General features: G+C 41.3%; 2 long non-coding RNA genes across 3 annotated transcripts in view; both read left to right on the forward strand.

Annotated features, from left to right (window-relative positions):
* Positions 1-11,589: 11,589 nt before the first annotated feature.
* On the forward strand, positions 11,590-15,441 carry LOC135451122 (uncharacterized). Of its 2 annotated transcripts, none has more exons than XR_010441223.1 (3): positions 11,590-11,655; positions 12,431-12,718; positions 13,383-15,441. It is a non-coding gene; the product is annotated as an uncharacterized LOC135451122 (long non-coding RNA). The 2 variants fall into 2 exon arrangements; XR_010441224.1 differs by lacking the exon at positions 11,590-11,655 and adding an exon at positions 11,742-11,826.
* Positions 15,442-16,006: 565 nt separating this feature from the next.
* The window catches only part of LOC135450884 (uncharacterized), a 135,249-nt gene continuing 130,538 nt past the window's right edge, over positions 16,007-20,717 (forward strand). Inside the window, exon 1 of the long non-coding RNA XR_010441175.1 lies at positions 16,007-16,119. This is a non-coding gene — a long non-coding RNA (uncharacterized LOC135450884). The remainder of the gene's footprint in view (positions 16,120-20,717) is intronic.

The raw sequence follows: 20,717 nt of genomic DNA on the forward strand, positions 1-20,717 counted from the left end.
TTTTAGCCAACTGTTTTTAGAGCAAATAAAAAAGTTAATTAACAGTTGACAAGATTAAAATTATTTTGCTTTTTAGTACTATGCAAACTGATAATTTACTTCTAAATGTATAAAATTTCATGCTGTCCCATACATGGATAAAATTTACAAATGTCAGTAGGAAAACACATCATTTAATTCTTCTAAAACTGTGTGTGTGTATCCAGGTAAGTGTCATGACTCTCTCAGAGCAGAGGAAAGAGGCTTCATTTTATTTTGCTTGAAGCCATCAACAAAATAGTCACGCAACAGATTCATTGCTCCAAGTTTCTCACTGCTCATTCCTAATTTCTCATTACAAAACATAATTGAAATCACTTAGAGAGCTGTGTAAACAACATGTACAGTCACACTTGGTTAAAGCCCTGATTTAATTGTGCTGTTAGCCTAGATCAAATATATCATTCACAATTATCAGCTCAGCCAAGTGCTTGCTGGCAGCCTTGCTTCAGAAAGTGGCAGCAAGCAGACAAGGAGCAGGGGGATTCCCCTTGGCTGTCAGCTGAACTCCCTTTTCAGCAAGGAGTTGTGTTAGGTGATAAACAAACAAAGCTGAAGGGGTCATGTGTGGAGGGACTACATGGGACGATAATCTAAAATATACTGCAGGCCCAAAATCTGTTAGCTAGTTTTAGAGAACCTAAAAATAAAATTGTAAATTTAGCATACCTTGAAGATCAAAAGTATAAAGACCCTTTGGTGCAGACTGGTTCACTGGTGTTCATTGTATGTCAGAGAACAATAAATTTCTTTCCCTTTGTTTAAGATTTGGCAACTGTAAAACCTCTCACTTAAAAAAGCTAAAAAGTGAGTGCTGCTGTCTAATGTAAGGCTGTGGAGACAGAGACTAGTCACATTTTTAAAAATAACTGAAAGTGTTTCCCAAATCAAAAATTACACCACACGTTTCTTGTTTTAAATCTGAGGGCAATCATATACTTCAATTCCTTGAGAAATGATTTGTATGTTTTTTAGGCTCCTGCAACACTTAGGCTGTAAAAGCCTTGTGTAATTATGATTTATTTAATTTTTTTTCTAGAATGATTTCAATGTACTTTTGCTGGTATTTTTTAAAAGAGAAGAATGCCAAGTTAACTCTTGACTTCTGCATGAACTTTGAAAGAAAAATCCTTAACTCTGTTAAATTTTCCTTCATGTATGTCTTCATTATTAGAAAAATGGAGCTTTACACTGAAACTGCCCTCATGTGCTTACTGTGAACCACTTTTGCAGTAAAGTTCCTTACAGTCACAAGGAGGTAAACTGAGCTCTTGGATTTTAATTATTTTCAAATTAAAGAACCTATTGTAGAATTAAACCTCATTAAATCCCAGTTCAATGACTGAAGGAGCCTGTCTTAAGTTTAGAAGTTTAGAAGTTCTGATTGCTTGCAGGAACTCTCCATGGGTGTGCCAGGGATGCTTTTTTGCCTTCTGTATTGTCCTTTGTTTCCTGAACATCCATGAGGGGGTGACACAGATCTTGCAGAAGGTGGTCCTTATGCTGGATGCTGCACAGTCACTTGGCTGATTCACTTGAAGGATTAATGTTACATTCCCCAGGAACATGGTAAAACATTTTACAGGTGAGACACGAACCCTGAGCTAGAAAGCTTTGCTAGGAACTGCTTTGGCTCTATCAGGGCAAGAACAATAGTGTAGCTCACTGGCTTTGCATAGCCTGAAAGTTGAGAAACAGTCTCAAAGTAAGATGAAAAAAGTTTATCTCATGAAGTGCCAGTAAACCACAGAAAATATGCTAACCACTGCCTCAAGCTGAGCAAACCCCTCTTGGAGAATGGTTTAGAATCTGAAGTCCAGGATAAAAACAACTAAGCAACTGATGAGCTGAGAGGACTTTGAGCAACAAATAAAGGTAATCAAGTGCTAATGTGACCAGAGGGACTAAATTTCTCCCACGATTTTCTGGGTAGATGCTGACATAAATGTGGGCATGTAAAAATTACAGTGCTGTGATAGTGGAATCCAGTGTGGGAAGATGGGGAAGAAGGACCTTAGAGTCTACACAAGATTCTGCTCTCAGGTAACTGCAGTGAGGAGTGAAGTGTGAGTGTGTGCTTTTGTTTAGCTTTTTCCTGTTTCTCATGCTCTGGAATGAACAAGGCAGTTACATTAAGACTTTTCAGAGGCTGAACATTATGATGCAGCACAAAACAGGGCCAGCACACAGAGCCCTGGCAGTCAGGGTTCTGGGAGATGGCAGAAACCGTGCTGCTCTCCCACAGCCCAGCAGCCAGTGCTGGATTTGTGCTCCTGAGGGGATGTTTGTGCCTGCTCCTTTCCCCCACACTGGTGCAGACAGTGTGCACAAACCCGCTCTCTCCACTTCGAGCCGGCTGGTGCTGCTGCAGCACACGCTCCGGCGGCACTGAGCTCACTCCCCCTGGGAAAGGGAGGGCGTTCTGCCCCTTGCCCCCAGGATGGGCTGGGTACAGCTGGTGGCCACAGCAGGAGCCGAGGGTCGGGGCAGGCCTGGAGGGTCCCCACCCGTCCCAGCCGTGTGCTCCGGGTTACCCCGAGGACACCCCCTGTGCAGGAGGGCTGCTGGGGGAGTGAGGCAGGGACTGTGTTCTGGGCTTTGCTGCAGGCCAGGAGAGCTGGGTGGAATAATCTGGTGTGAGAGGCACAAACTGTGCTGGGTAGTGGGTAGAAAAGGGAAGAAAAATCCTGCCATCCCATTGTGAGCTGTTTGTTTGTGTGAGATAGCAAAGAAAGTAAAGTGAGTGGTGCCTCCAGACAAGTGTTTCATTAAGCAAGAAGTTGTATATTTAACATTCCACAGAAAAACTATCCAGCACCAATGCTTATCTCTTTGACAAGGAATCTTACTTCTGTAAAGGCCCAGGTTTTTTTCTGACATGGTACATTCTACAGATTGCCTCTAAAATAAAATCAGAAATTCCCTGAGGGCTCTACACAGCTGTACCACAGCTATTTTTCCATATGTAAAGCAACTGTTTGCCAACTGTTTGCCAAGGACCAGTGTGCTGGTTTTGGACTAGGGAGAACTACAACAGAAGAAAAGGGAGTTTCAGTTACAGAATACAGAACATTTCTGGGTACATCAGATCTGCTTCAGAAAAACCTCAAGCCTTTGGATAAATATAGTCCAATTTTTTGGAAGGTACGGCAACAGAGAATATTTTATACAAAAGCCCAAGTCAATCTGTTTTTTCAATGTAAAAGGAAGGAACATGATTCCAAAAGTAATGTGCAAGTAGATGCTCAAAGATCTTCTTTATAGTGATAAAAAAATTATTTAGGAAGGATACTTACTACAAATTATAGTAAAATATAGCTTTAAATATTTTTAGCTTTGCATAGTTATGTCCTGAGACTCAGAATTGCCAGCATCAGCAATGCATACTGTTACTAAACTTTCTAAAATTAAGATAATAAATCATTTTCAGAGGAATAGGCATAGATCTACTTACAGCTGGGTATCTCTTCAATCCCACATCTGTGTAGTGCCCTGGCAGGCAGTACTAACATAGCCATAAGTGTGACTGTCTGACACACAGAGGGACAAATAAAAGGAAGTTTATTTTGGATCAGTTTCAGCACTCAGACTCCAATTTTTCTTTTGGAGATGAACCCCCCGATAGCCTGACCTTGCCTGGCAGTCAGCTGGGAGTCAGAGCTCGCACATGTCAGTGCTGCACAGAGTCCTTGGGGCGACCCTTGTGTATTTCCAGAGCTTCCCGGCAGGCTGTGCTGAAACTCTTCAAACGCCTTCTGCTCACTTCCAAGCCTCCTGCAGTGCATCCAGCTTGCTCCATTTCAGTAGCATGGAGCCATTTGAGGTAATGAAGATGGCATTTGTTTATGTAGCACTGCAGATCTTCTCTCCCCAGGACCAAGCTCCAGTTCAGACACAAAGCATGTGCATGTTGTGTGTGTGTGTGTGTGTGTGTGTGCATGTGTGTGTGTGTGTGTGTGTGCATGCATTGCTCATTGCCTCAAGTGTGAGATTCCATCCCCAGCCAGAAATCCATAAGCTGCTGATTTGGCAGCTGCTTGGCTTAAAGGAAGGAAAATTGGAGAAACAGGAATGATATGGTCATCCTGCACTAACTTTTTTTTGTGGGGCAATGCAGCTGGTGGTCTTTATAAGCTGGTTTTCACAGATGAATTTGCAAAGTAGATTAAAGGTGAGGTGCAGGAGACTGCATGGTTACAGAGCACTCCTGTTGTCACAGACCAAATCAGCTCTGGCATCAGGGGCTACCAAATACATATTTGTTAGCTCTCCTGATATTGCAATAGAAGTCAGTGTGCATGTTCTTCAACTGCAATGAAAAATGGTAAAAAAATGACAACAGAAAGTTACCACTGGAAGATGGTGTTCTTGCCAAATGCGGACATTTGGTAAGAAATGTCAATTTTGAATATTTTTTCTTGAAGAATAATAATTAATTTTAATCCTATTTTTTTAATGTTAATATGTTATTTTGAGAAATCCAATATATTGTTCTGTGTTTAGCACTATAGTTCCTTTTACTCCTGCTATTTTCTGAAATACTTAAATATATTGTTTTTAATACATCATTATGTCACTGATATCCCTTCAAGACTAAAACAGTTCAGTATCATTAAGTGTTTCCTTTTTCTAGGCTGCTTTCTTAATATAATTTCTATTCAGCAATAAAATGAAATTCTGACTTCATATATTGATTTAGCATAAATAAAATTCTCACAGAACAGGAATTCAATTTCTTAAATGGCATTAGTAAATTATTCCATAAAGAGTTATGTCTTGTTTCAAAGAGAGCAAGGCATTTCCACTCTCAAATAACACCTTGCAGGTCTCCACTTGCAATGGAAATACTCTTTCTGTGGCAGTGCAGGGCAGACAAGGCTCACGGCACACTCACAGAAAGCTCTGCTCTCATCTTTGCAGTCCAATTTGTTGAAGACTCTGACTCTTCCTTCTGTAGCTTTTTCTCAGTTACTGAATTGTGATCTCTTCCCATCTGAATAATTTTATCAGATTTCTAGGTTTTCTTCTGATTTGGAAGCTCCAGCATTTCACTGACTTGAAGAGCTATCTGTTTTCCACAGCAGCTTTCTGTTTCCATCTCCCGGCCCAGCCCTGTGCCTGTGCTCCATGTCCCTTTCCCCCATCGTGGGTGCCAGGGAGCAGCAAGAGCTGCCTGCCCTGCCAGGGAAGGAGAGCCAAGCAGGAGAGGGCCAGCCCCACATGGACACAGTCTCACTATGCTGAGCAGGGTGAGCAGAGCAGGGCTGGACAGTGACCAGCCTCACCTGTGGCACGGTGCACAACTCCATGGGGCCCGCTTTACTGCTTCAGAGAAAAATGCAGATATTTTAGGTCCTGTATATGTAGATGACAGAAAAACTACTGATTCCTCTAAAATCAACCTGCCACAGGTACCAGCTTAATATTTGGACCTAAACTCCAAATTTTATTGAGAAAAAATATTAGTTTGGGATTACCTGTGCAGGTAGAGATGAGAAGGAAGCAAGTCAGCTAAATTTATTGCCTTACAGATATGATGCTCGTCATATTTTCATTCAAGGCCCATTTCCACACAGAGCTACATCTGCATCTTCTGCCTCTCTATCATATGGTCAGCTGAAGTTTTATTCTGAAAGTTTGTTTCATACAAGATAGGAAAGAAATAGCCACAAAGTAGATATCTTGTTCTCTACATTTCCATCATGCAGGAACAGCTTTCTGTTGGGGTTCTGGCTTCAGGCTTGCTAATTTTGAATTCCTAATTCAAAATTCTAAAGTCATGAATGGTGAACTGCTGCACAGAAATGCATTAGAAAGGACCTTATCTCATTTTCTGGTCTTTTGTTGAAGCACAAAGTTATATAATGTGCTTTATAAATGCTGCTGTTTTCCAAGACAGCTGTTTCCCCCTTTTTGGTTTTAACAAATGAGAGAGTGGGGATATGAGTTACTTGTCCTTTTTTCCTCATTATGCCCAGACAGGGAGGAAAAGGTTCCTTGTCCCAACAGATGTATGTACCCAGACAACATCACAACTCATGACAGGCTGCACTACAAGTAGGTGGTTAAGTCTGGGCTGCACTACAAGTAGGTGGTTAAGTAAATTTTGGTCTTTATCTGATTTGAGTTTTAAAGGCCTTGAAGCCTAGGCTGCTGTTCTACTTTAATACAGAGTTGAGAGGCATAGCTATGAACTGACAACATGTGTGAAATCGTGGTCTCTGCCCTGTTCATACAGGAAAAGTCTGTTCTGCTGTCATGGCAATAGCTCTGAAAATCAAACTGCATGTCAGCAGCCGAGCGCCATGAATGTTGATTGGTTTCGAGGACATCAGAACTCATTTACAAGGTTGTTTGTACTTGTAAATGTCATTTTTGGTGCATACATTCCACAGCCTTCCTGTAGGCACCTCCTCCTAGTGAGCAGCTTCCTCAAAGCGAAGCAGAGCCGTCCTGAGGCCAGCAGTGGTGCCAGCTGCATGGCAGGATGCTCCTGGCAGGAGGCACTGTGGGAGAAGGAGAAAGGCAGCTTGAACTGAGGCGGCCCCACGCTCACAAAGAAATGCTCTGGAGGCATCAGATGAATGCCATTAGCAGCCAGTTCAATCTCTTCTCCCTTTTCTTCTCCAGAGTGTTTGATGGAGCAGATCTGTATGGTCTTCTGTATGTTTGTGGATTTTTTGTTTTGCTTTAGTTCTTTTCTGCATTGCATTTTTTAAAAAAATTGCATCTAGCACTCTATTTAAGCTTTTGCTAGTAGCTAAAAATATAAATAAATCAGTAGTTTGTTTAGTTTAATTCCTGCTGCAAGTTTTTGCATCCAAGTGTCATTATGAATCAGTTATTTCTTTGCTCAAAACCATCAAGTATAACAGCATCCAAGGTAAATACTTAAATAAATCAAGTTTGATAAATTAAGTAGTTAAAACTTCAGAAATCTAAGATAAATAGGAAGGAGAGAATATTTTTATAAGGTTTATTCAGGTTTCCTTGGCAAGACCTTGATCTACAGTAGACATCCCAGCCAGTACTTTCCCCTGCAACCTGACACTTTTGGCTGGGAGACATCGCAAACACAACCGAGTGACCATGTGATGGTAACTGCTCTGAACAGCTACAACTGTGTGCTGATGGCTCCTCTGAAGTGGTTCACAAGCTGAGATCACATGTAAAGGCCAGTTAGAAGGTATCCTGGATAACCCAGCCCTGGAAGGAGAACAGGATATGTCTCTGTGGCAGGGTAGCAGGCTGTATGCAAGAAATAAATGCAGGTTTCCAGCTATTCTGCTGGACTTCTAGGTTGGAAAAAAAATCACACCATATTTAGAGAGGAAGAGTTCTCTTTTTTTAGCCAATTACATAATTTTATAGCAGCATTTAAGGGAAAAATGCAGTGTGCACTAATTATTTTTATAGCAAATTAATAAAATCATCTGATAGGAAGGAACACATTCTCTCCCTTTGCTCCCTCAAACTGGCTCCCTACTTGCTGTCCTGTAAAACTCCAGCATAAATACTCTGTAAGGCTGCCCCTGATCCTCAGAAGATCAAAGCAGCCTCTTCATAGAGGGCTGAACTGTGCAGGGCCAGCAGTACATGCTACAATAAATATCTGAGCATCCATTGTTTATCAAGGACTAAGGAGAGCAGAAGGTTATATTAAAGAAGAAAAGAGAAAATTTTCCTGCTGTGAATACTTTGAGGTAAAGGACAAACCCAGTATGTCAGAGTTCAGTGCTGGAAAGGAGAGCTCTAGAAAGAGAAGATGTTTCTTGCTGTCCAAAGAGGGGATGCTGTGACAGTAAGTGTGTCATCCTAGTCCTCTGTTAAAGAGCATTTTAGATGACGTTAACCAGACTTCGGAGGGCAGCTGTTATGAAGCACAGCTCAAGAAACTGTGCTGCCTCAAGGCCTTGGAGCAGCCTTTTTACTTTTATATCTTGGCTAATGAATAGGCTGCCCTTTGGCAACTGTTATATAAGTGAGAGCTTTTTAAACCCAATGCATTTCACATTCTCTTGAAAAACAAAATTTTTGACCCAACAGGATAATGCGTAAGCAATTCCCTGAGTTATAGCCTTCTCTGCATTTTCCCAGTGTGGGTTTTTGCTCCATAAAGCACATTGTGAGCATGGGGAAAGCAGTTCCATGGGCAAACTGCTTTTGCAATATTGCTTAGAAGTGTCCAGTGATGTCAATATGATCACAGCATTCTTCTGAGCCAGGACTCTGTCCTACATCAACTGAAATTAGTGGGATCATTTCCAACAATTTTGCTGTGCAGTAAGTTGGGATTTGAATAAGAGAAGCAAGTATGAATAGATTATATTCAACATATTTTTCTCCTCAGTACCAGAGAAACTGATACTCACAAATACTTCCTCTATGCTGAAAGTTTTCCTTCTTTAATAAGCTCTTTCTTCTCCCCAAAACTAAGGGGAAAACAGGTCATCCACATAAAAATGTGCATTTGGCACACTACTTGTCTTGAAACAATTCAGTTCTTGGATTCTGCTGCCCTGTAAGTGGAGAGCAGATCTGGCTACACTTGTAGTGGACTCTTAACATTCATGTTGTGCTTAAAAAAAAGGTAAAAATAATAATCTGTTTCAAGTTTTACCTGGAGCCCACTGTTAAATTGGTCCTTGGCCAATGGCAATCTAAGAATATGCTTTCCTCCTAATTTGGGTCAGTGATAAGATTGCTTGCCAGCAGTACACAGTGGGGGAAACTCAATGTGGTTAGCCCTGGTCACCTGGCAAACAGGCATGCAATTTGAACAGCCAGTGGGAAATTCCTATTGACCTGCTTATGCTGCTTTTTGGAGTCATACACTTGTCTCTTTTTCAGTGCTCTCTTCCTCTGCATTAGTTGTTCCTAGGGATTATTTTTTGTGCCTGTAAAAGATCAAAGCAAGAAGCAAGCTGAATTTGCTCTTAGAAGTGGCTTCTGTTACATCAGGATTGAGACCAGTAGACTAAAAATTCACACGCAATTTAAAAAATTCCAAACCCCACCATCACAGCTACAACTTCTGGTGCCTCATGGTTTATTTTTGGAGAGAGACAATTACATGAGTGTAGTTGGAGGACGCACAAGTACCTGTTACAGTGTCAAAACCAGGCGAGTGTAATTAAATGTGCTGTTCTGGTGGGCTTGAAACCTATTTGCAATCAAGCGAACCAGTGAGCTTTTCAGCAGATTTGGCTTTCTCCCCTCGGGAGAGGTTGAGCCCTGGGACAGTAGCCACGTTTCACTGCTGCTCCTGGCTGAGGCACGTTGACAGAGACGTGTGGGAGTTTACGCAGGGTCCACTTGCACCAAGCCTTGTTCTGGCCAGGATTAATCTCCCATTTTTATGAGCACAAAACTTCACTAACATTTACCCCTAAATTTAAAAAATATCAAGAATGTACTACTAAAGCAAATATTTTACATAAATAAATATTTATTTAATCTTTGTTGGCATGGATGAAGAGAACGCAGTGTTGGAGCCAAACCCTTCATGGCCTCCTGGATGTACCTGGTATTAACTCTTTCAGAGGAAAGGGGAAGCGATGAGTCACCCACTGATTTGCAGTTTCTTTTTATTTCCCATCTAGCTTGAGCAAAAATGCCAAAATCTTGAATGCTGTTAAGAGTCTGAGTACATTGTATGTGAAATGTGAGATGCAGGCTCTGACAGTCCTGCAGCAGAGCACAGCACAGGGGCTCCCCAGCCAATGCAGAGCCAGTGCACTTGGAGCTCAGCAATCAGATGCAGCGTGGCGATGCTATTCCAGCAGTCTCATCAGAATTAATTAGCCTGGCTGAGAGGCAGGACAGATTTTGCCTGAGCAGACTGCACAGACAGAGCAGCTATAGAGCCTGGTACCTGAGCCAGTTTATTTGGAGCAATACGGAAGTGCTGTCAGTGCTGAGAAAATTGCACTGACTTAAATGGTGCCAGATCACACTGTTTATTAGATCAGTTGTCTCAATGACATATGCAGAAGGCTGTATCTAAAACAGGTTTGCTCCTATGCTTTTCCTTTTTGGTGAAGATTCAAGAGAGGGAAGAGTCTGAGTATCCTGCTTGAAAAATCATTCCCTATGAATTCAACAAAAAAGGTTAAGTTGTAGTAAAGCAGTTCCTCATATGCAAGCACATTTATTAAGAATGGAAGAGAAGTAGGAACTTATAGATATGCATTAAAGTATCAGAGATCTCCAAGATTAATCCATACACTCACTAATCTATAATAATTCTATTTTACTTAGTAGAACCCTTTAAATGAATGTTTGGCAAACAGGATGCCTATATTTTATTCCTGAAATCTACACAGCTAAATAATAGTTAAGGATATAGAGTCACATTCATTAGCTTCCAGGAGAAAGGAATTTGGGAACCTAATCTGATGTTAAGACCTTTCCAGGTAACGTGAGCCTTTCATCTAATGGGGTTCTTGTGTATATGAGCTGTTATTGCCAGGCACAGTAACCCCAGCTATGAGCAAGGGCTGACCTGTAGAGTTATCTGCTCCCCAGGGAACACTGGTGGAGGACTCAGCTCCTTCCTCTGCCCTTGCCTTTGCTGTGATTCTGGGCAAGTCACTGGGAAATAAGACACAAAGGCTATTTGGAAAGTGAGGAATATAATACTTTGAACTAGGGGTAAGCGTTAAGATAAAAAACATTGAAAGACTGTGAAGTTATCTTCAGTAACTGAGGAACAAGCAAGCATTTTAGAAAAAAACCCTACACTGTTACGTGGCTTGTTTTTGTGACAAGCAAAGAGGAAGCAGGACAAAAATGTGAGTATGAAAAAGTATTTTATATACACATGAATACCTGTAACTGATGGGATCGGGAGAGAGGCACTGCTCTGGCAGGCTAATCCCTGACTGCATCCTTCACACTGTACAGTTACTGCTTGATCCTACAACAAAGTCTGTGTTCACAGGTGAGATTTCTGTATGGCTATATACCACACACAGCTGCTGCTGCTGCATTACAAAGTGCTCAGGGCCAGATGCTGCTGTAGTTTGGCAGAGTGGGTACAGAATAGGAATTAGGGCTTTCAGAGCTATCCATTAAATTTACATGTCTGTTTCAATTCAGTTAATGGAATAAAAATCCAAGACTGAAGATCTCAACTATGAATCCCTGGAGAAATACAAGGTAAGATTTAGGTAGCTCAGAAAGGAGCAGATACTGTCTGCAGTTTTCTGTGCAAAAATGTGCTGTAAAAATTCAGTGTTACCTAAAGGGGAAAAAAAAAAAAAAAAAAGAACAACCCAGAAAAAGAACAACCCAAACATTTTTTGAGAAGCAGCACTAATGGGGGGACATGTTAACAGGAGTGCTGATTCATATCATTAATGTGGGCAGGCAGTAACCGTGGAGAGGGAAAGATCTGTTGGAACATGCTTCTCTTGAGAACACGCCTAAATTAAGAGGCTGTCAGAGACATGTGTTTCACAGTGTTGGCAACCCAGGTGTAACAAATTTCCAAGATGACTATTAGTGAGTACTAACAGCTATAAAAGCACTTCTAATTTCTTGCTGAATATGGAGGCTTAGCTGGAAGTGGTAACTGCAGGTAGAAGCGAAGAACATTTAGGACACATGTGCCGAGTAAGGGCCATTGGCAGGGAACACATAAATGGCATGATGGGGTCCAAATCAAGTGATTTGATTTAAGGAAAAGAACCAGGAATTATGAGAGTGGAAAGACCACCTCACACTATCCTACTGCAGAACTTTTAGCTTTCTGTGTCAAGCATTTGCCTTTGACACCAGATCTTGGTTTGTTATGGCAATTCCTATTGTCCTTTCTTTGCTTTTCTTTTGAGACGTTTTAGAATAATTATAATTTCCCTGGGGAAAAAGATACACATGCTCTCTTACCATTTTTATTTTCTGAGTGCTACATTTCTTTTAATTTATGGACCCGTTTTTGTACTGCAAAGAAACCAAAGACTTGACAGGATTTTATTTCCTGAATATGACTGATGCCTGAGAAAACTATGTTTCTATTTCAGTAGGGCTGCTTTGAGGAGCAGAAATAGGAATAAAGTGTGACTTTAAAGAATTTAAAGGTCTTCAACTTCACTAATCTCTTCATATAGTTAGTAGCCGATGATCTGCAATGGTAGAATATTTAAGCACATGACATGAAGGAAAACAGCTATTTGTGTATTTTTAATAACTTGTAGGTATCTTGCTAGTAAAGGACATTCACTCCTTTCACCTTGCTGAATTTTTAGTAAGGGTGGAAGAGAAAAGGTAAAATGTTTGATGCTAAACATGGAGACAGGGTTCAAGGATGTTTATTTTACCAATTGGCTTATAATTGGCAATATTTATCATTGAGGTTGAAGTGACACTTTGGCTACTTTCTTTTCAACAGACAACCCCACTCCTAGCTGTACTTATGGCATCCAAAGATCTGAGACTGCTTCATGATACTGAATAATGAAAAACATTTTCTGGTACCTTAAAGAAGTGTTTTCATGGTAATTATAAAGAGATGACCTGTTCACAAAGCAGGGCATCAGGGCAGGTGAAAATGTTGCAAAACAGACTTTGAAAATGGAAGTCTCCAGACCACATCTGAAATACATGAAGTATTTTTTCCAGAAAGCACTCTGTCAGTCACTGGTGCTGGTAGCAGAACTCTGCCAGCCAAGGAGATCAGGTAATGTCAGCTGCATGGTAATCAGGCTTGAACAAATGCTGGTGGGCTTTTTTGTCATTGCTTTTTTTAAACAATCATTCTGAACTTCACACTTATGTAATTATACAGGTTTTATTAATTTACGATTTCGTTGATTTTATCTGATTTATAGTTTAATTAACATTGTGTCTGGGAACTGTTTGGAAATGCACCTTATTTGGAAAAATCTCTGAAGGACACAGGAACATTAATTCCCATGAGTTTTCCATCTCTTATTCACATGATTGTTTGCAATATGAAGGAATTTATAGCACCTACATCTGTGTTTTTTTCTGGGGAAAAGACAGTATCAGAAATTAAATTACAATCCACTGTGTTGCATTGGTCGGTAGGGGAGCATTGGGCAGTATTTTGGGGGTATATTACCTGAGAAGGTGCTGGAAGCTTCTCTGGAGCCAATGCCAGCCACCTCCAAGATGGATCTGCTGCTGGCTTGAGGCCAAGCAGGAGAGGACTTCTGGGTCCCACTCTTTCCTTTCATATACTTTCTAGATAACATTTGTCATGGGTGACTGTTTCTGGTTTCAATGTCAGGCTTGCAGAACCTCATAATCCCATGGCTATTCTTTTAAATGGATCCACCAATCATGATGTGACAGAATAAACTTTTTTTTTTTTGCTGCAGGATACAATTTTATGATGGGTCTGCACTGCCCATCTCACAGAAGCTTTTGAAAAAAAAAAAAAAATGCTATTCAGGGTGTTTTGACCCTGAACTGTCTTGGGCACAGCAAGAAGGAGCACCTGGAGTAGGAGGCAAAAGGCAGGCGAAGAAATGTCTGCTGTGAGCTCCCTCAATCAGCCTGGGCGGCCCAAAATGAAGGAAAGCCCTCACCTGCCTTTGAGGAAGGAAGGCAAAAATACAGGTCTCTGACAGAAATAGAAGCTCTTGACTATTGCCAGGAATTTTGCATCGTTTGCTGACTGACATGATGTCTGCTGAGTGTTTGCCCGTGGGCCTTAGCTCCAGGATTTCTCCCCCACTCAGAGACAACAGCTCCCAAGCAGCTGCACCATTCACCTCTGTGCAGGCACAGGCAGTCCAGGAGAGGGATGCCAGGACACCCAGCCCCTGTTTTGGACAAAAAAGGGACCAGCAGGCAACATCTAAGTCAGGCAGGGCTCAGGAGGTGAGGCAGGATCATCAGATCAGACTTGGAAAGCCTATGCAGGATGCCTATGGAGCAAACACCATGCCTGATGTTCCCAGTGTGGATGTGTTTAGAATGTCTTACGGCTCTGAACTTAAAAGTATTTTAAAGGGATTGCATTATATATCCTTTCTAGTACTTTATGAAGCTGTTTATAGTAGTTGAATGCCTGGAGTTTGAGATTAAAAAACCCCAAAGCAATTCTAGATGTAGCCTTTATTTTCTTCAGTCTTGTGGTTCTGTGTGAGATGGATAACACAGAGTTAGCCATATTACTACTTCATACTGGCATATTCTATTGAAAATGAGTCAGGAGCTACCCTGGAATACCTCCTGAATCCAGCAGAGCTAATGCAGATTTACACTAACATTACTGAGAGGAGAATTTGGCCAATTTTGGACATCAATGATTTCTAAACAATGAGATACAACATATCTCCAACAGGGCTTCAGAACCCCTCATTAATGATTTATGAAACTTGAAGAGAAAACAGACTGCTGAGCAACAACTTTATTCTTTGAAATTTGTGCAAGCTGGTGATACATACCTTTTACATTTAATAACAAAACTCCTGCCTGGAGCACCTTTTACACTTTAGCTTGTATGTGCATTGTGTCATAGTATTTTAATCCAATTTCTATCAGATAACTCTACTGTCTGTATACAGGAAGAGCTTTTAAAATGCTTAGTGAAGCTCTGAGTCCCCGAGACTGGATTTTTAGTTCCCAAGTAGGGCATTCTCTGCAATAACTTTCCACCACTGCATCCAACATTCTTTGTCTCCTTTGAAAATCATGGCTGATTAAAAGTCTAATGCAACAGCTGTTTGTGATCATATGATTGATTGATATGTTTCCTAGACAGATGCTGAGTATTAGATGCAGAAACATTTTCACAGTGCTCAAGAAATTTGGAATTGATATTTTTTAAAGTCACAGTAGGACAGAGCTGCTAGACAATGCAGATTCTTTACAGACATAATTAAGAATTGCTGTAACTCAAAAGATTGATCACACCACTTAAAAAACCCACCCCCATAGGTGTTTTTTCAGGAGGCAAAATTATAAAATTATTTTCACTAATCAGAAAGTACTTTGAAAACTTCTAAGATTGCGCTATGCCCATAGATTACTACACAATGTAATTTCTTTTTGCTGTTTAATATCAGAAGTGAACTCCCATTGTGAAAAAGCTTACTGGTTAGCTCCCATTAGCTGGACACTATGAGAACAGCTGCTCCTGGCAAGACCAGGTGGAGCACAAGTAGGGATGTGGCAGCTAAACAGTTTGCAGTATAGGAGACATTAGGTTTTGTAATTGTCTTTAAGATATAAAAAAATTATCTTTGTGATCAATCAAAGATTGACTAATCAAAGGCTGCATGATAGCTCCAACCTGGGGAGGCATCTCAGGGCAGTGATCCTCATCCACAGCCCTGCCATGAACCTGGCACTGAGGGTGATGCCTGAGAGAGCCTGACCAGCATCCACTGGGAACACCTCTGTTACTCAGGGCCCTGAGGCCCTGTGCCTGTGCAAAGAGCCTGGAGGGGCCGCAGCAGGGCTGTGGGATGTGACACGGCCTGCAGTGAGGCTGCCTGGGCTGAGGGGGGGGCACGGGGACCTGAGGGGATGCACCTGAGGGCCAAGGGGGGCTGCTCCTGGGAAGTGAGCGGTAGCACTGGAAATTCAGGGGTGGCACTGGGACCTGAGGGGATGCACCTGGGCACTGAAGGGTGGCACTGGGAATTGAGGAATGGCACCTGGGGCCTCAGGGGATGCACATGGGAATTGAGGGGTGGTACAGGAATCTGAGGGAATGCACCTGGGACCTGAGGGGTGGCACCAGGACCTGATGGGATGCACCTGGGGACTGATGGGATGCACCTGGGGACTGAGGGGCGGCACCAGGACCTGATGGGATGCACCTGGGGACTGATGGGATGCACCTGGGGACTGATGGGATGCACCTGGGGACTGAGGGGCAGCACCAGGACCTGATGGGATGCACCTGGGGACTGAGGGGCGGCACCAGGACCTGATGGGATGCACCTGGGGACTGATGGGATGCACCTGGGACCTGAGGGACTGCACCGGCGCTCAGCCCACCCTTAGGCTCCGGCAGGAGCTGTTCCAGACCAGTTTCCAGCCCGCAGCAAACTCTTTGTGAAGGGTATCCAGGACTGTCCTGTGAAGAGCTGGAGCACTCAGGTAGGCTGTTGCTGTTAGTTTCCCTCAAAGCTCTGCCTTGCTGCAGGATTATCTGCGTGGGTGGTGGGAGAAGGGGAGGGGAAGATTCCTTTTCTTCTTGGAGAGAGTTGGAGTTTGAGGTTTTAAAGGTTCTGGCTTCACACTTGGCTAAGGCTGCTGCTGTGTGTGTTTGGGAGAACCTCCCTGGGTAAGCCCAGGCTCTACTGTCTTGCCCTAGGCTCTTCACATTTTGGGGAATCAGCACGGAGAGGAGACTTGGGCTTTTAAAGGATGTGGACAGGGAAACTAGGGAAAGGTTTTTCAAAGGAAATTGCTTGCTGAAGTGATTCCTAACAAGTGTTCATGAGGGAAGTTTGAATGTGCCCTCACCTCCTGTATGTGCTCTTGGTATCCCTGGTTGTCTCTCAAGGATTTCTTTTTCTGGTGCTGTCACAGATCCTGAGCTCAGGTAAGATATTTTTATGCCAAACTGGGCTCATAAAAGTAGGTGAAAGTGTTTAAAGCTTTTTAAGGAGGAGAAATCTTTAGTGGAATGCCTTTCTTTCTGGAAGGTGTGTACTTTTGACAATCCAATTATACATGCAGTTTTTCTTGGTACTAGTAAGACTTTCTGGTTTTGGTTTTTGGGTTTTTTTCCTTACCAGTTCTACCTGAAATCAAAAAATTTTTATCACTTCCCTCTGTGTCATGGACAAAGAGAATATAAATGTGCAATTACTTTACATCAGTGCTGCACCTGAAACTAGTTAGTGGCAGTTCCTTGGGTTGAGGGGAGGGGGAAGCAAGTTTATTCCAATTTGTAAAGTTAAAGTCTGTCTATGGAATTTTCATACTCTGAGACTAAGGTCAAAATAAAGTTAAGTTTAAGAACGTAGTCTTGAAATAATCAAAAGCTTGAATAGGTGGTGTCTATCCACATATTACTCTTTTCCCAGGAAGATCACTTTCTCTTGATAGGGGAATTTGGTTACAGAGTGAATTAGTGAAGCAAAAGTAATATGGTAGTTACTGGCTTAGGGAGGGAATTCTGAGTCTGAGAAAACTGCAATAATTTATGCTCTTGGCCATCAGTGTGTGTATACCATGGGAACAAATAAATACCAGCATATGAAATTAGCATTCAAAGAAGGCCTTGCTATGTGTAACATGCAAGGCAAACAACCTCTGTGTGTTAAATCTGTGGGTCTTTAATGTAAAACTGAAAGAAAATATATGTTCTTGGTAATCAGCTCTTATTTAGTGTTCAGCTCACTTTAAAAGTCTTTTTAAAGCCATCACTGCCAAAGACCCAAATGCAGAACCAAACAAATTCTTTTCCCACTTAGCAGAATCCAGCTTCTGAAAAATGACAGAAGAGGGTTCTGAAAATGTAGGGGACATGGATAAAAACACCCAAATAGGCAAATGGAATATTTTTGTATTTGTGAAACCATGTTTTTGGGAAAGAAAGGGCTCTGTTTCCTCCAAAATTGTTGTTAGTTTCCCTCTAAGAAGAAACTGATTACAAACATACAAAATTAGTGCAGAGGACATGATATGCATTCAGTTTGTGTCAGCATGCAAGCCCCTTCTAGTAAATGAAGGTCAAAAAGCTTTAGCCAGGAAGTTGAACCAATCTATCAACACATACAAAAATAACCCAAGCCAAATACCAATTAAACATCACATATTGTTGTTTGCTATAAAGGAAAGCAATATATTTAGTTCATTTTAGATTCTCTGTTTTGAACTAGAAAATGTCTATGATCTACAAGTAACCATATATTAATTAGCCCTTGTTATGTCTGTTTTTAAGTTGCCTATTTTATTATATGAGTTGGAAATATTTGTACAGATTCCTAAACTGCAAAATATTCTCAAACTTTTGCCTAAGTGGTACTTTAATTGAACTATGTGTAGTAAGCCTAATATTCGTTTAGCTGATCTATGGTGTATTTTCTTTAGGTATTTCTGCTTACATTAGTAATGTAAGGAAAGGTTATTATTGCATTAGATCACAGTTATGTTGCTTTTAATACCAGGAACTAAGAAAATGGGCAGGTATGTAAGCTGAACAATGTCACAGAGTTTGGGCTGTGTGTCTGCAATAGTGTCATTGTAGTCCCTGTAAAGCCAACAGAGCAGTGCTTGTCTTGTGGTTGAGAAACCCCTTTGGAAAAAAAGGGGGTCAAGCTGTAAAATAACTTAGAGGGAACATAACTTCCCTGAAAAATTTCAACAACTGCATTTTAGATTCTTCCGTGCTTCATCAGGATTATTTCCTTTAAGCATGGATGCAACTGTAATTTTTATAACTTGATAGGATTACTGTGGCTAGATGAAATACAATAAGTTTGGGTGTTGTTTTCTATGTGGGGTATCCACTAATTGTAAAATTCTCATGACACAATCAGGGCTGATTGGCTGGTTGATGATTTTTCTGTGAAAAGAGCGTGTAAGCATTTGGGCAATCAGGTGGTGCCTGTCCTACATGCATCTGCAAGGAGTGGAAAGCTGCAATGCATGTCTGCCCTGCTGAATCCAGGTATTTTGGCTGCCCGTTAGCATCTTCCTGTAGCTGGTCCCAGCTTCTGACTCAGGACTGTGTCCACATTGTAACTCTTTAAAATGCCACCTATGAGAGCTCCAGCAGTTAAAGCTTGAAAGGCTCTTCCTAAGAGCTTTCTTAACCTCTAGTAGATTCAATACAGCATGATTTAAAGCAGGCGTTGGATTTAGAGCATGGATGGAAAAACTCCAGGGAAACAAGAGATCCACAGCCATGTCCCTCTGGGGTAGATGGCTAAACTGAAATGAAGCACTGTCTCACAGGGCTTGTGAACGTGCATTTACAGTCTCCAATTTATAGATGTATATTCTGGTATGGGTGCAGATGTACTCTGCCACAGAGCTTTCTTTATTAAGCAAATGTGGGTTTTGAGGGAGACCTAACATTGTGTTCATAAGGACAGCTTTGCTGTAAAGCTGACTCTGGCAATTTAGGGCATATGTTTGTTTATTAATACTGTACTTTGTTCTATGTATATAAAGAGAGGTCATCAAAAAGTGCATTTCTGATTTGTAGCTTGAAATGCAGATCTCTGCTAAAGCTTGTTTCTGTTCCAAATATCTGCTCATAAAGATATATGGGTATGTGTGCAGTTTAGATATTGTGAGATTAAACTCTCAGAGGCAAACTTTGGTGCTCTGTTTATTAAGGGACAAAAGCACTGTCTGAAAATTTTACAATAGAGGAGTAGTTCCAGACAGACAGCAAGGCACCACTGTGGGGGCTGATTGCTCATTATATTTATAGATAAGTAAGGAAGCAATGTGTGAAAGATTGCTTTAAGGGCTAAAGTTTTCTAGTATAGGATACAAAGTACCAGTGGCTGTTTCTGAGAGCTGAGAACACAGATTTAGAAATGGGACCCTGTTTTTAACAGCTGCCTAAAGATACCAAGTGAGAATTCTCTCTTCTTAAAGACCTTTTTTTAAAGTTGTAACACTTCTTGTTTTGTTAGTGAGGACTTACTTCATTAGCACCTAACTTAGAATGCCTGATGAGGAACCAGTGAGCCCTTAAATAAAGATTTCTCAGTATGTTGCATAACCTAATATCTGGGGTTGCTAATAATCAGCAGCCCTTTGACTTAACCTAATAATTTTTTGATTTATTTTAAGTAATGCTCATTTGAATCCTGGTGGGCAATTTGATAAAGAGCTGGCTTCCCACTTGACCAGTGCAACCCACCATGTATTTAGATAATACTTAAAAGCTGGGTGATCAGTATTATATCTGTGTTTTAACAGGGTCATTTTCTTGCTTGAAAAGTTCTTAGACTTATCAAAGAGCAGTAATTTATTTTTTAAGAGGAAGCCTTATGTATCATTAAGTATGATTTGAGACTTCAGACTTTAATTTCCATACCCTATTGAACCTGACTAATTCAACTTGGAAATTGAACTTTTTTTCCTTAAACCTTGCATAGCATTAAAATTGCTGTAGCCAATACTTTAAAAAAGCCACAGTTTAATTTTTTCTTTTCAACTTTGCTTTCCATGTGTATTTTTCAGCCCCTTCTGTAGAGAAAGACTATTTGGGACTATATTTCTCTTCCAATAACATGTCAAAATATAGGCTTAAGAATAGTGTATGCCACAGGCACTCTTTTTCCAGAATTAGCATTGAGAATTTGCTATTTGCTCTGATTTCAATAGATCTATGACTTATCTGAGGTTCACAATAACATTATCTGTGTTACACAGTTGTGCAGCTTCTGCTTAAAAATCTTTGGAGAGTGTCCAGTCTGGAGCGCAAGCTGGCAGCTTTCTCACCCTCACCCCTTGTGGTCTGGGAGCTGGCTGGAAGGTCAGCAGCCCCCAAGGTGCTGAGGCACTCCTGATGGACTGACTGAGGCTCTGCACAAGCCTTTCCTGTTTCATGTGGGAGCAGTGATAGAGCTAAATGTGCCTGTGCATCAGGGTCTTTCAGGCCCTCTTTCATAATAAGGTCACTGCTTGCTGTGATCCCAGAGTGATGCATTTTTATTTTCCTTTGCCAATTCATTAAAGTGGCCTAAACTGCAAGCTTACACCCTTAATTTCCCTGGATGCCC

This window comes from Zonotrichia leucophrys, chromosome 8, assembly GCF_028769735.1.
Source record: "Zonotrichia leucophrys gambelii isolate GWCS_2022_RI chromosome 8, RI_Zleu_2.0, whole genome shotgun sequence".
NCBI classification, from domain to species: domain Eukaryota; kingdom Metazoa; phylum Chordata; class Aves; order Passeriformes; family Passerellidae; genus Zonotrichia; species Zonotrichia leucophrys.